The sequence below is a fragment of the Heterodontus francisci genome, chromosome 29 (genome assembly GCF_036365525.1).
Source record: "Heterodontus francisci isolate sHetFra1 chromosome 29, sHetFra1.hap1, whole genome shotgun sequence".
In the NCBI taxonomy this organism is placed as follows: Eukaryota; Metazoa; Chordata; class Chondrichthyes; order Heterodontiformes; family Heterodontidae; genus Heterodontus; species Heterodontus francisci.
In genome coordinates this window covers 48,174,255-48,189,445 of record NC_090399.1, presented here as the reverse complement: position 1 = coordinate 48,189,445, position 15,191 = coordinate 48,174,255, and the positions used below count along the sequence as shown (strand labels likewise).

The 15,191-nt window shown below is 44.9% G+C and overlaps 4 non-coding genes across 4 annotated transcripts; all 4 read left to right on the top strand.

Moving 5' to 3' along the window:
- The first annotated feature begins 673 nt into the window (after window positions 1-673).
- On the top strand, window positions 674-745 carry trnah-gug (transfer RNA histidin (anticodon GUG)). Its single transcript has one exon. It is a non-coding gene; the product is annotated as a tRNA-His (tRNA).
- Window positions 746-3,925: 3,180 nt separating this feature from the next.
- On the top strand, window positions 3,926-3,997 carry trnah-gug (transfer RNA histidin (anticodon GUG)). Its single transcript has one exon. It is a non-coding gene; the product is annotated as a tRNA-His (tRNA).
- A 6,415-nt stretch (window positions 3,998-10,412) lies between these two features.
- trnah-gug (transfer RNA histidin (anticodon GUG)) lies at window positions 10,413-10,484 on the top strand. The gene has a single exon. It is a non-coding gene; the product is annotated as a tRNA-His (tRNA).
- A 3,180-nt stretch (window positions 10,485-13,664) lies between these two features.
- trnah-gug (transfer RNA histidin (anticodon GUG)) lies at window positions 13,665-13,736 on the top strand. The gene has a single exon. It is a non-coding gene; the product is annotated as a tRNA-His (tRNA).
- Window positions 13,737-15,191: the final 1,455 nt, after the last annotated feature.

Genomic DNA, 15,191 nt, shown 5'->3' with positions numbered 1-15,191 from the left:
CAAATATTTTTTTTCGAAAGATTCAGTGGAACAGGAACGATGCATCCCACCATATATAGGCTGTGGATGCGTTCCTCATTGGTATAATGCTGAGTATCCTCACCTGTCATATGGGACACCTGGGGTTGAAATTGCTGACAGCAACAATGCGATTTGAACAAGTCAACCCTTTCGTCATTGTTTAATTTCCTAAATATCATATACCTGGAACATTAACTCTGTTTCTCATGACAAAGTCAAAGCTGCTAATTAGCTCAAGCAGTGGCTTTTTATATATCAAGGTTCCAGCATCTTCAGCATTTCGCCTTTGTATGACGTTGGGGAATATATGACTCTTTTCGCGGAAAAAGTCGACTCCGTTTCGAACCGACAGCGTTTGATATTTCCCCCAACTTGCAATGCAAAACCATGGGCTGGGCGGGCAGTCATCAGGAAAGGCAGCTTTCAGTTAGTTTCGAAATTGAAATGTGCTGTTTAGGACAGCCTGGGCGAACGGTCTAAGGCAGTGGATTAAAGCTGTAATCGCTCCTGGGGCGTGTGTCGTATTACATTACTGACAAAATTTTTTACAGATCTGATGTTGGTCCCATCGCAAAAATGCATCGTTTCGAGGCAGTGTCGGTTGTGACATTGCTGCAGCTGCCCGGGTTCGTAACCACAGCTAGTGTGTGGCGCCGTGATCGTATAGTGGTTAGTACTCTGCGTTGTGGCCGCAGTAACCTCGGTTCGAATCCGAGTCACGGCAATAACTGTTTGCAGTTCTCCTTTCTACTCGGCGCCCACTTGGAGAGCCCACTAAAATCCGTGTTTATTTATATGCTTGTTTGCTGAACAAAAGCAATTTGCTCCATCCAAACCTCGCACTGTTGGGTGTCTGTGCTTGATGCTCCCCAATTCAAACCTGCCTCTTCCCTCACATTTACCTCCCTTCCACAATCACTAACCCTACTTTACTTTAGTCCTTCCATTTCGTTGTCACTTTACTGCCGCCTTAACAACTATAATAATCACCATCAATACTTACAACTTTACGCTGCTTTGCCGCCACCGCTCTTCCTCGAGGTCCATCTCCCATTCGCACTAATGTACATCTCTCCCTTGAAACCAGTCCATGCATTTAGACCTGTGGGACGGCTAGGCAGACAAGCGCTGCAAAAGCAGGTTTGGCCTTCCGAAGGGCAGCGGCCCGATTGTTCACAACATTATCTTCGGAATCTATTGTTAATTTCAATGCTTACTGATGACCTGGACTTTCTTTGCCTCTAAACACCGATCACAGATCGCCAAAAGTACTGAAAGTCTTTGTTGTCTTCTTCATATAATGCTGCATTTTAATGGTCAATAGATATTGTGTGATTATTTCTCTGGTGTAAGTAATCTATTTTATATATTTGATCTTTGCCTCGGTGATTCATCTCCATCCTACACGTTTAGCTTGAATCTGGTTGCAATTTATAATCAGAGATAAGGTTTGAGCAGCCGGCGGGCAGCAACAGAGACTGGGGCTGGTCTGTGCGCTGTGGGAGCAGACCACCACATTTCTGCTGTTCACATTCAGTATCCAGCAGAATACTGATGTCATATTGCCATTAAATATCAGAGGATTTAGATTATTGCACGGATCGCTGCAGTTCTTTTCGAGTTGAGGAATTTGCAGCAAATTGAATATCAGAGAACCAACTAAACAGTCGTTACCGAGATTCAACACACAGTGCAGAGTCAGCGAGGTGAGGATTAATTTTAAAGTGAACGGTCGTTTATCTGAAATGTTATCTTCCCTCCTCTCTCCACCGATGCTGCTTCATTTGCTGAACATTTCCAACATTGCTGTGCGCAAGTTAGACTGCCAGTCGCCACAGTGTTTTGCTGTCATAGCAGAGTTTAAATTGTTGATGAATAAGTAGCCACAGTTGTGATGGCCGAGTCCTTAATGCGTTGCATTTGCAATTCGCTCGTTTTTCCCCGAGGAGCGTCGAACCCCCTCACAACTGTCGGCTTAATATTTAACGCACTGCTTCACAAGGCTCATTTTATTTACCCCGCTCCCTCTGGAAAGATTTGGGTAATATCGATATAGATCTCGAGGAAACGGGAGGATTGCCTCATCATCTGGATTAATTTCCTGACACTAGATCTGCATTTGGTTTAATATTTTCATTCAATAGGTATCTTTCAACCGTCTTTTCAAACAATCATGCTGCAAGCGAGAGGCGCACGGAGTAAATTCTTCGCCGGAGTGGAGACCTTGTCTGCGTGTGACGGTGGGACTTTGGTCCACATGGTAAATTCCGGTAAGCTTTCCGCAAGTTAAATGCAAATTAAGAGTCAGGCATTGTCATAGATTTTTCAAACTTCAAGTGTCTTAAATTGCCTTGTTAAACAGAAACTGCCTGGCAGTGGCATTTACTTGTCCATCAGCTGAACGAAGTTGGTTCAATAGCTTTAACTTACTGCAGCAGGAAGCTAAGCTAGCGAGCTAGTGACTCAACAGAGGCTCGATGAAAGCAATCAGGATTTTAAAGTGCACTGCAGCCACTGTGAGTCCGTGGTGGAAGGAGCGAATGTTGAAGTTGATTCATGGGGGTGTCAGTCAAGCGCGTTGTTTGTCCTGGATGGGGTCGAGCTTCTTGAGTGTTGCTGGAGCTGCACTCAACCAACAAATGGAGGGTATTCCAAAACACTCCTGACTGGTACAAAAACAAGAAATGCTGCAATCACTCAGCAGGTCTGGCAGCATCTGTGGAAAGAGAAGCAGAGTTAACGTTTCGGGTCAGTGACCCTTCTTCGGAACTGGTGGTGCCTGCCTTCCTGTCTTGTGGATGGTGGGCAGGCTTTGGGGATTCAGAAGTTAAATTAGCAGCTTGTGACCTGCTCCTGTAGCCACAGTACTTATATGGCTGATCTAGTTCAGTTTCTGGCTAGTTGTAACCCGGCACATGTTGATAGTTCGGGATTCAGCGATGGTAATGCCATTGACTGTCAAGCGGAGATGGTTGGATACTCACTTGTTGCAGTTGGTCATTGCCTGGCACTTCAGTGGCGCGAATGTAATTGTCTGCCTGTGTGCTTATTTCTGTCTATGTGTATCTTTCTGCGCCTCACATTTTCTACACTTTTCTGCGTGGCAGTTTGCCTAACAGATTCCTCGCTGCCTGCATCCGGTTACTCTGCATCTTAACTTACAAAGAGACGGAAATGTGAATTATAAGTTTTCTTTCAACAGTGTCCGATGGAAGGTGAAACAAGTGTCATCAAATATTTTTTTTCGAAAGATTCAGTGGAACAGGAACGATGCATCCCACCATATATAGGCTGTGGATGCGTTCCTCATTGGTATAATGCTGAGTATCCTCACCTGTCATATGGGACACCTGGGGTTGAAATTGCTGACAGCAACAATGCGATTTGAACAAGTCAACCCTTTCGTCATTGTTTAATTTCCTAAATATCATATACCTGGAACATTAACTCTGTTTCTCATGACAAAGTCAAAGCTGCTAATTAGCTCAAGCAGTGGCTTTTTATATATCAAGGTTCCAGCATCTTCAGCATTTCGCCTTTGTATGACGTTGGGGAATATATGACTCTTTTCGCGGAAACAGTCGACTCCGTATCGAACTGACAGCGTTTGATATTTCCCCCAACTTGCAATGCAAAACCATGGGCTGGGCGGGCAGTCATCAGGAAAGGCAGCTTTCAGTTAGTTTCGAAATTGAAATGTGCTGTTTAGGACAGCCTGGGCGAACGGTCTAAGGCAGTGGATTAAAGCTGTAATCGCTCCTGGGGCGTGTGTCGTATTACATTACTGCCAAAATTTTTTACAGATCTGATGTTGGTCCCATCGCAAAAATGCATCGTTTCGAGGCAGTGTCGGTTGTGACATTGCTGCAGCTGCCCGGGTTTGTGAACACAGCTAGTGTGTGGCGCCGTGATCGTATAGTGGTTAGTACTCTGCGTTGTGGCCGCAGTAACCTCGGTTCGAATCCGAGTCACGGCAATAGCTGTTTGCAGTTCTCCTTTCTCCTCGGCGCCCACTTGGAGAGCCCACTAAAATCCGTGTTTATTTATATGCTTGTTTGCTGAACAAAAGCAATTTGCTCCATCCAAACCTCGCACTGTTGGGTGTCTGTGCTTGATGCTCCCCAATTCAAACCTGCCTCTTCCCTCACATTTTCCTCCCTTCCACAATCACTAACCCTACTTTACTTTAGTCCTTCCATTTCGTTGTCACTTTACTGCCGCCTTAACAACTATAATAATCACCATCAATACTTACGCCTTTTCGCTGCTTTGCCGCCACCGCTCTTCCTCGAGGTCCATCTCCCATTCGCACTAATGTACATCTCTCCCTTGAAACCAGTCCATGCATTTAGACCTGTGGGACGGCTAGGCAGACAAGCGCTGCAAAAGCAGGTCTGGCCTTCCGAAGGGCAGCGGCCCGATTGTTCACAACATTATCTTCGGAATCTATTGATAATTTCAATGCTTACTGATGACCTGGACTTTCTTTGCCTCTAAACACCTATCACAGATCGCCAAAAGTACTGAAAGTCTTTGTTGTCTTCTTCATATAATGCTGCATTTTAATGGTCAATAGATATTGTGTGATTATTTCTCTGGTGTAAGTAATCTATTTTATATATTTGATCTTTGCCTCGGTGATTCATCTCTATCCTGCACGTTTAGCTTGAATCTGGTTGCAATTTATAATCAGAGATAAGGTTTGAGCAGCCGGCGGGCAGCAACAGAGACTGGGGCTGGTCTGTGCGCTGTGGGAGCAGACCACCACATTTCTGCTTTTCACATTCAGTATCCAGCAGAATACTGATGTCATATTGCCATTAAATATCAGAGGATTTAGATTATTGCACGGATCGCTGCAGTTCTTTTCGAGTTGAGGAATTTGCAGCAAATTGAATATCAGAGAACCAACTAAACAGTCGTTACCGAGATTCAACACACTGCAGAGTCAGCGAGGTGAGGATTAATTTTAAAGTGAACGGTCGTTTATCTGAAATGTTATCTTCCCTCCTCTCTCCACCGATGCTGCTTCATTTGCTGAACATTTCCAACATTGCTGTGCGCAAGTTAGACTGCCAGTCGCCACAGTGTTTTGCTGTCATAGCAGAGTTTAAATTGTTGATGAATAAGTAGCCACAGTTGTGATGGCCGAGTCCTTAATGCGTTGCATTTGCAATTCGCTCGTTTTTCCCCGCGGAGCGTCGAACCCCCTCACAACTGTCGGCTTAATATTTAACGCACTGCTTCACAAGGCTCATTTTATTTACCCCGCTCCCTCTGGAAAGATTTGGGTAATGTCGATATCGATCTCGAGGAAACGGGAGGATTGCCTCATCATCTGGATTAATTTCCTGACACTAGATCTGCATTTGGTTTAATATTTTCATTCAATAGGTACCTTTCAACCGTCTTTTCAAACAATCATGCTGCAAGCGAGAGGCGCACGGAGTAAATTCTTCGCCGGAGTGGAGACCTTGTCTGCGTGTGACGGTGGGACTTTGGTCCACATGGTAAATTCCGGTAAGCTTTCCGCAAGTTCAATGCAAATTAAGAGTCAGGCATTGTCATAGATTTTTCAAACTTCAAGTGTCTTAAATTGCCTTGTTAAACAGAAACTGCCTGGCAGTGGCATTTACTTGTCCATCAGCTGAACGAAGTTGGTTCAATATCTTTAACTTACTGCAGCAGGAAGCTAAGCTAGCGAGCTAGTGACTCAACAGAGGCTCGATGAAAGCAATCAGGATTTTAAAGTGCACTGCAGCCACTGTGAGTCCGTGGTGGAAGGAGCGAATGTTGAAGTTGATTCATGGGGGTGTCAGTCAAGCGCGTTGTTTGTCCTGGATGGGGTCGAGCTTCTTGAGTGTTGCTGGAGCTGCACTCAACCAACAAATGGAGGGTATTCCAAAACACTCCTGACTGGTACAAAAACAAGAAATGCTGCAATCACTCAGCAGGTCTGGCGGCATCTGTGGAAAGAGAAGCAGAGTTAACGTTTCGGGTCAGTGACCCTTCTTCGGAACTGGTGGTGCCTGCCTTCCTGTCTTGTGGATGGTGGGCAGGCTTTGGGGATTCAGAAGTTAAATTAGCAGCTTGTGACCTGCTCCTGTAGCCACAGTACTTATATGGCTGATCTAGTTCAGTTTCTGGCTAGTTGTAACCCGGCACATGTTGATAGTTCGGGATTCAGCGATGGTAATGCCATTGACTGTCAAGCGGAGATGGTTGGATACTCACTTGTTGCAGTTCGTCATTGCCTGGCACTTATGTGGCGCGAATGTAATTGTCTGCCTGTGTGCTTATTTCTGTCTATGTGTATCTTTCTGCGCCTCACATTTTCTACACGTTTCTGCGTGGCAGTTTGCCTCACAGATTCCTCGCTGCCTACATCCGGTTACTCTGCATCTTAATTTACAAAGAGACGGAAATGTGAATTATAAGTTTTCTTTCAACAGTGTCCGATGGAAGGTGAAACAAGTGTCATCAATTTTTTTTTCGAAAGATTCAGTGGAACAGGAACGATGCATCCCACCATATATAGGCTGTGGATGCGTTCCTCATTGGTATAATGCTGAGTATCCTCACCTGTCATATGGGACACCTGGGGTTGAAATTGCTGACAGCAACAATGCGATTTGAACAAGTCAACCCTTTCGTCATTGTTTAATTTCCTAAATATCATATACCTGGAACATTAACTCTGTTTCTCATGACAAAGTCAAAGCTGCTAATTAGCTCAAGCAGTGGCTTTTTATATATCAAGGTTCTAGCATCTTCAGCATTTCGCCTTTGTATGACGTTGGGGAATATATGACTCTTTTCGCGGAAAAATTCGACTCCGTTTCGAACCGACAGCGTTTGATATTTCCCCCAACTTGCAATGCAAAACCATGGGCTGGGCGGGCAGTCATCAGGAAAGGCAGCTTTCAGTTAGTTTCGAAATTGAAATGTGCTGTTTAGGACAGCCTGGGCGAACGGTCTAAGGCAGTGGATTAAAGCTGTAATCGCTCCTGGGGCGTGTGTCGTATTACATTACTGCCAAAATTTTTTACAGATCTGATGTTGGTCCCATCGCAAAAATGCATCGTTTCGAGGCAGTGTCGGTTGTGACATTGCTGCAGCTGCCCGGGTTCGTAACCACAGTTAGTGTGTGGCGCCGTGATCGTATAGTGGTTAGTACTCTGCGTTGTGGCCGCAGCAACCTCGGTTCGAATCCGAATCACGGCAATAACTGTTTGCAGTTTTCCTTTCTCCTCAGAGCCCAATAAAATCCGTGTTTATTTATATGCTTGTTTGCTGAACAAAAGCAATTTGCTCCATCCAAACCTCGCACTGTTGGGTGTCTGTGCTTTATGCTCCCCAATTCAAACCTGCCTCTTCCCTCACATTTTGCTCCCTTCCACAATCACTAACCCTACTTTACTTTAGTCCTTCCATTTCGTTGTCACTTTACTGCCGCCTTAACAACTATAATAATCACCATCAATACTTACAACTTTACGCTGCTTTGCCGCCATCGCTCTTCCTCGAGGTCCATCTCCCATTCGCACTAATGTACATCTCTCCCTTGAAACCAGTCCATGCATTTAGACCTGTGGGACGGCTAGGCAGACAAGCGCTGCAAAAGCAGGTCTGGCCTTCCGAAGGGCAGCGGCCCGATTGTTCACAACATTACCTTCGGAATCTATTCATAATTTCAATGCTTACTGATGACCTGGACTTTCTTTGCCTCTAAACACCTATCACAGATCGCCAAAAGTACTGAAAGTCTTTGTTGTCTTCTTCATATAATGCTGCATTTTAATGGTCAATAGATATTGTGTGATTATTTCTCTGGTGTAAGTAATCTATTTTATATATTTGATCTTTGCCTCGGTGATTCATCTCTATCCTGCACGTTTAGCTTGAATCTGGTTGCAATTTATAATCAGAGATAAGGTTTGAGCAGCCGGCGGGCAGCAACAGAGACTGGGGCTGGTCTGTGCGCTGTGGGAGCAGACCACCACATTTCTGCTGTTCACATTCAGTATCCAGCAGAATACTGATGTCATATTGCCATTAAATATCAGAGGATTTAGATTATTGCACGGATCGCTGCAGTTCTTTTCGAGTTGAGGAATTTGCAGCAAATTGAATATCAGAGAACCAACTAAACAGTCGTTACCGAGATTCAACACACAGTGCAGAGTCAGCGAGGTGAGGATTAATTTTAAAGTGAACGGTCGTTTATCTGAAATGTTATCTTCCCTCCTCTCTCCACCGATGCTGCTTCATTTGCTGAACATTTCCAACATTGCTGTGCGCAAGTTAGACTGCCAGTCGCCACAGTGTTTTGCTGTCATAGCAGAGTTTAAATTGTTGATGAATAAGTAGCCACAGTTGTGATGGCCGAGTCCTTAATGCGTTGCATTTGCAATTCGCTCGTTTTTCCCCGAGGAGCGACGAACCCCCTCACAACTGTCGGCTTAATATTTAACGCACTGCTTCACAAGGCTCATTTTATTTACCCCGCTCCCTCTGGAAAGATTTGGGTAATATCGATATCGATCTCGAGGAAACGGGAGGATTGCCTCATCATCTGGATTAATTTCCTGACACTAGATCTGCATTTGGTTTAATATTTTCATTCAATAGGTACCTTTCAACCGTCTTTTCAAACAATCATGCTGCAAGCGAGAGGCGCACGGAGTAAATTCTTCGCCGGAGTGGAGACCTTGTCTGCGTGTGACGGTGGGACTTTGGTCCACATGGTAAATTCCGGTCAGCTTTCCGCAAGTTAAATGCAAATTAAGAGTCAGGCATTGTCATAGATTTTTCAAACTTCAAGTGTCCTAAATTGCCTTGTTAAACAGAAACTGCCTGGCAGTGGCATTTACTTGTCCATCAGCTGAACGAAGTTGGTTCAATAGCTTTAACTGTCTGCAGCAGGAAGCTAAGCTCGCGAGCTAGTGACTCAACAGAGGCTCGATGAAAGCAATCAGGATTTTAAAGTGCACTGCAGCCACTGTGAGTCCGTGGTGGAAGGAGCGAATGTTGAAGTTGATTCATGGGGGTGTCAGTCAAGCGCGTTGTTTGTCCTGGATGGGGTCGAGCTTCTTGAGTGTTGCTGGAGCTGCACTCAACCAACAAATGGAGGGTATTCCAAAACACTCCTGACTGGTACAAAAACAAGAAATGCTGCAATCACTCAGCAGGTCTGGCAGCATCTGTGGAAAGAGAAGCAGAGTTAACGTTTCGGGTCAGTGACCCTTCTTCGGAACTGGTGGTGCCTGCCTTCCTGTCTTGTGGATGGTGGGCAGGCTTTGGGGATTCAGAAGTTAAATTAGCAGCTTGTGACCTGCTCCTGTAGCCACAGTACTTATATGGCTGATCTAGTTCAGTTTCTGGCTAGTTGTAACCCGTCAGATGTTGATAGTTCGGGATTCAGCGATGGTAATGCCATTGACTGTCTAGCGGAGATGGTTGGATACTCACTTGTTGCAGTTGGTCATTGCCTGGCACTTCAGTGGCGCGAATGTAATTGTCTGCCTGTGTGCTTATTTCTGTCTATGTGTATCTTTCTGCGCCTCACATTTTCTACACGTTTCTGCGTGGCAGTTTGCCTAACAGATTCCTCGCTGCCCACATCCGGTTACTCTGCATCTTAATTTACAAAGAGACGGAAATGTGAATTATAAGTTTTCTTTCAACAATGTCCGATGGAAGGTGAAACAAGTGTCATCAAATATTTTTTTTCGAAAGATTCAGTGGAACAGGAACGATGCATCCCACCATATATAGGCTGTGGATGCGTTCCTCATTGGTATAATGCTGAGTATCCTCACCTGTCATATGGGACACCTGGGGTTGAAATTGCTGACAGCAACAATGCGATTTGAACAAGTCAACCCTTTCGTCATTGTTTAATTTCCTAAATATCATATACCTGGAACATTAACTCTGTTTCTCATGACAAAGTCAAAGCTGCTAATTAGCTCAAGCAGTGGCTTTTTATATATCAAGGTTCCAGCATCTTCAGCATTTCGCCTTTGTATGACGTTGGGGAATATATGACTCTTTTCGCGGAAAAAGTCGACTCCGTTTCGAACTGACAGCGTTTGATATTTCCCCCAACTTGCAATGCAAAACCATGGGCTGGGCGGGCAGTCATCAGGAAAGGCAGCTTTCAGTTAGTTTCGAAATTGAAATGTGCTGTTTAGGACAGCCTGGGCGAACGGTCTAAGGCAGTGGATTAAAGCTGTAATCGCTCCTGGGGCGTGTGTCGTATTACATTACTGCCAAAATTTTTTACAGATCTGATGTTGGTCCCATCGCAAAAATGCATCGTTTCGAGGCAGTGTCGGTTGTGACATTGCTGCAGCTGCCCGGGTTTCTAACCACAGCTAATGTGTGGCGCCGTGATCGTATAGTGGTTAGTACTCTGCGTTGTGGCCGCAGCAACCTCGGTTCGAATCCGAGTCACGGCAATAACTGTTTGCAGTTCTCCTTTCTCCTCGGCGCCCACTTGGAGAGCCCACTAAAATCCGTGTTTATTTATATGCTTGTTTGCTGAACAAAAGCAATTTGCTCCATCCAAACCTCGCACTGTTGGGTGTCTGTGCTTGATGCTCCCCAATTCAAACCTGCCTCTTCCCTCACATTTTCCTCCCTTCCACAATCACTAACCCTACTTTACTTTAGTCCTTCCATTTCGTTGTCACTTTCCTGCCGCCTTAACAACTATAATAATCACCATCAATACTTACGCCTTTACGCTGCTTTGCCGCCACCGCTCTTCCTCGAGGTCCATCTCCCATTCGCACTAATGTACATCTCTCCCTTGAAACCAGTCCATGCATTTAGACCTGTGGGACGGCTAGGCAGACAAGCGCTGCAAAAGCAGGTCTGGCCTTCCGAAGGGCAGCGGCCCGATTGTTCACAACATTATCTTCGGAATCTATTGATAATTTCAATGCTTACTGATGACCTGGACTTTCTTTGCCTCTAAACACCTATCACAGATCGCCAAAAGTACTGAAAGTCTTTGTTGTCTTCTTCATATAATGCTGCATTTTAATGGTCAATAGATATTGTGTGATTATTTCTCTGGTGTAAGTAATCTATTTTATATATTTGATCTTTGCCTCGGTGATTCATCTCTATCCTGCACGTTTAGCTTGAATCTGGTTGCAATTTATAATCAGAGATAAGGTTTGAGCAGCCGGCGGGCAGCAACAGAGACTGGGGCTGGTCTGTGCGCTGTGGGAGCAGACCACCACATTTCTGCTGTTCACATTCAGTATCCAGCAGAATACTGATGTCATATTGCCATTAAATATCAGAGGATTTAGATTATTGCACGGATCGCTGCAGTTCTTTTCGAGTTGAGGAATTTGCAGCAAATTGAATATCAGAGAACCAACTAAACAGTCGTTACCGAGATTCAACACACAGTGCAGAGTCAGCGAGGTGAGGATTAATTTTAAAGTGAACGGTCGTTTATCTGAAATGTTATCTTCCCTCCTCTCTCCACCGATGCTGCTTCATTTGCTGAACATTTCCAACATTGCAGTGCGCAAGTTAGACTGCCAGTCGCCACAGTGTTTTGCTGTCATAGCAGAGTTTAAATTGTTGATGAATAAGTAGCCACAGTTGTGATGGCCGAGTCCTTAATGCGTTGCATTTGCAATTCGCTCGTTTTTCCCCGAGGAGCGTCGAACCCCCTCACAACTGTCGGCTTAATATTTAACGCACTGCTTCACAAGGCTCATTTTATTTATCCCGCTCCCACTGGAAAGATTTGGGGAATATCGACATCGATCTCGAGGAAACGGGAGGATTGCCTCATCATCTGGATTAATTTCCTGACACTAGATCTGCATTTGGTTTAATATTTTCATTCAATAGGTACCTTTCAACCGTCTTTTCAAATAATCATGCTGCAAGCGAGAGGCGCACGGAGTAAATTCTTCGCCGGAGTGGAGACCTTGTCTGCGTGTGACGGTGGGACTTTGGTCCACATGGTAAATTCCGGTAAGCTTTCCGCAAGTTAAATGCAAATTAAGAGTCAGGCATTGTCATAGATTTTTCAAACTTCAAGTGTCTTAAATTGCCTTGTTAAACAGAAACTGCCTGGCAGTGGCATTTACTTGTCCATCAGCTGAACGAAGTTGGTTCAATAGCTTTAACTTACTGCAGCAGGAAGCTAAGCTAGCGAGCTAGTGACTCAACAGAGGCTCGATGAAAGCAATCAGGATTTTAAAGTGCACTGCAGCCACTGTGAGTCCGTGGTGGAAGGAGCGAATGTTGAAGTTGATTCATGGGGGTGTCAGTCAAGCGCGTTGTTTGTCCTGGATGGGGTCGAGCTTCTTGAGTGTTGCTGGAGCTGCACTCAACCAACAAATGGAGGGTATTCCAAAACACTCCTGACTGGTACAAAAACAAGAAATGCTGCAATCACTCAGCAGGTCTGGCGGCATCTGTGGAAAGAGAAGCAGAGTTCACGTTTCGGGTCAGTGACCCTTCTTCGGAACTGGTGGTGCCTGCCTTCCTGTCTTGTGGATGGTGGGCAGGCTTTGGAGATTCAGAAGTTAAATTAGCAGCTTGTGACCTGCTCCTGTAGCCACAGTACTTATATGGCTGATCTAGTTCAGTTTCTGGCTAGTTGTAACCCGGCACATGTTGATAGTTCGGGATTCAGCGATGGTAATGCCATTGACTGTCAAGCGGAGATGGTTGGATACTCACTTGTTGCAGTTCGTCATTGCCTGGCACTTCAGTGGCGCGAATGTAATTGTCTGCCTGTGTGCTTATTTCTGTCTATGTGTATCTTTCTGCGCCTCACATTTTCTACACTTTTCTGCGTGGCAGTTTGCCTCACAGATTCCTCGCTGCCTACATCCGGTTACTCTGCATCTTAATTTACAAAGAGACGGAAATGTGAATTATAAGTTTTCTTTCAACAGTGTCCGATGGAAGGTGAAACAAGTGTCATCAAATATTTTTTTTCGAAAGATTCAGTGGAACAGGAACGATGCATCCCACCATATATAGGCTGTGGATGCGTTCCTCATTGGTATAATGCTGAGTATCCTCACCTGTCATATGGGACACCTGGGGTTGAAATTGCTGACAGCAACAATGCGATTTGAACAAGTCAACCCTTTCGTCATTGTTTAATTTCCTAAATATCATATACCTGGAACATTAACTCTGTTTCTCATGACAAAGTCAAAGCTGCTAATTAGCTCAAGCAGTGGCTTTTTATATATCAAGGTTCCAGCATCTTCAGCATTTCGCCTTTGTATGACGTTGGGGAATATATGACTCTTTTCGCGGAAAAAGTCGACTCCGTTTCGAACCGACAGCGTTTGATATTTCCCCCAACTTGCAATGCAAAACCATGGGCTGGGCGGGCAGTCATCAGGAAAGGCAGCTTTCAGTTAGTTTCGAAATTGAAATGTGCTGTTTAGGACAGCCTGGGCGAACGGTCTAAGGCAGTGGATTAAAGCTGTAATCGCTCCTGGGGCGTGTGTCGTATTACATTACTGCCAAAATTTTTTACAGATCTGATGTTGGTCCCATCGCAAAAATGCATCGTTTCGAGGCAGTGTCGGTTGTGACATTGCTGCAGCTGCCCGAGTTCGTAACCACAGCTAGTGTGTGGCGCCGTGATCGTATAGTGGTTAGTACTCTGCGTTGTGGCCGCAGCGACCTCGGTTCGAATCCGAGTGACGGCAATAACTGTTTGCAGTTCTCCTTTCTCCTCGGCGCCCACTTGGAGAGCCCATTAAAATCCGTGTTTATTTATATGCTTGTTTGCTGAACAAAAGCAATTTGCTCCATCCAAACCTCGCACTGTTGGGTGTCTGTGCTTGATGCTCCCCAATTCAAACCTGCCTCTTCCCTCACATTTTCCTCCCTTCCACAATCACTAACCCTACTTTACTTTAGTCCTTCCATTTCGTTGTCACTTTACTGCCGCCTTAACAACTATAATAATCACCATCAATACTTACGCCTTTACGCTGCTTTGCCGCCACCGCTCTTCCTCGAGGTCCATCTCCCATTCGCACTAATGTACATCTCTCCCTTGAAACCAGTCCATGCATTTCGATCTGTGGGACGGCTGGGCAGACAAGCGCTGCAAAAGCAGGTCTGGCCTTCCGAAGGGCAGCGGCCCGATTGTTCACAACATTATCTTCGGAATCTATTGATAATTTCAATGCTTACTGATGACCTGGACTTTCTTTGACTCTAAACACCTATCACAGATCGCCAAAAGTACTGAAAGTCTTTGTTGTCTTCTTCATATAATGCTGCATTTTAATGGTCAATAGATATTGTGTGATTATTTCTCTGGTGTAAGTAATCTATTTTATATATTTGATCTTTGCCTCGGTGATTCATCTCTATCCTGCACGTTTATCTTGAATCTGGTTGCAAGTTAAAATCAGAGATAAGGTTTGAGCAGCCGGCGGGCAGCAACAGAGACTGGGGCTGGTCTGTGCGCTGTGGGAGCAGACCACCACATTTCTGCTGTTCACATTCAGTATCCAGCAGAATACTGATGTCATATTGCCATTAAATATCAGAGGATTTAGATTATTGCACGGATCGCTGCAGTTCTTTTCGAGTTGAGGAATTTGCAGCAAATTGAATATCAGAGAACCAACTAAACAGTCGTTACCGAGATTCAACACACAGTGCAGAGTCAGCGAGGTGAGGATTAATTTTAAAGTGAACGGTCGTTTATCTGAAATGTTATCTTCCCTCCTCTCTCCACCGATGCTGCTTCATTTGCTGAACATTTCCAACATTGCTGTGCGCAAGTTAGACTGCCAGTCGCCACAGTGTTTTGCTGTCATAGCAGAGTTTAAATTGTTGATGAATAAGTAGCCACAGTTGTGATGGCCGAGTCCTTAATGCGTTGCATTTGCAATTCGCTCGTTTTTTCCCCGAGGAGCGTCGAACCCCCTCACAACTGTCGGCTTAATATTTAACGCACTGCTTCACAAGGCTCATTTTATTTACCCCGCTCCCTCTGGAAAGATTTGGGTAATATCGATATCGATCTCGAGGAAACGGGAGGATTGCCTCATCATCTGGATTAATTTCCTGACACTAGATCTGCATTTGGTTTAATATTTTCATTCAATAGGTACCTTTCAACCGTCTTTTCAAACAATCATGCT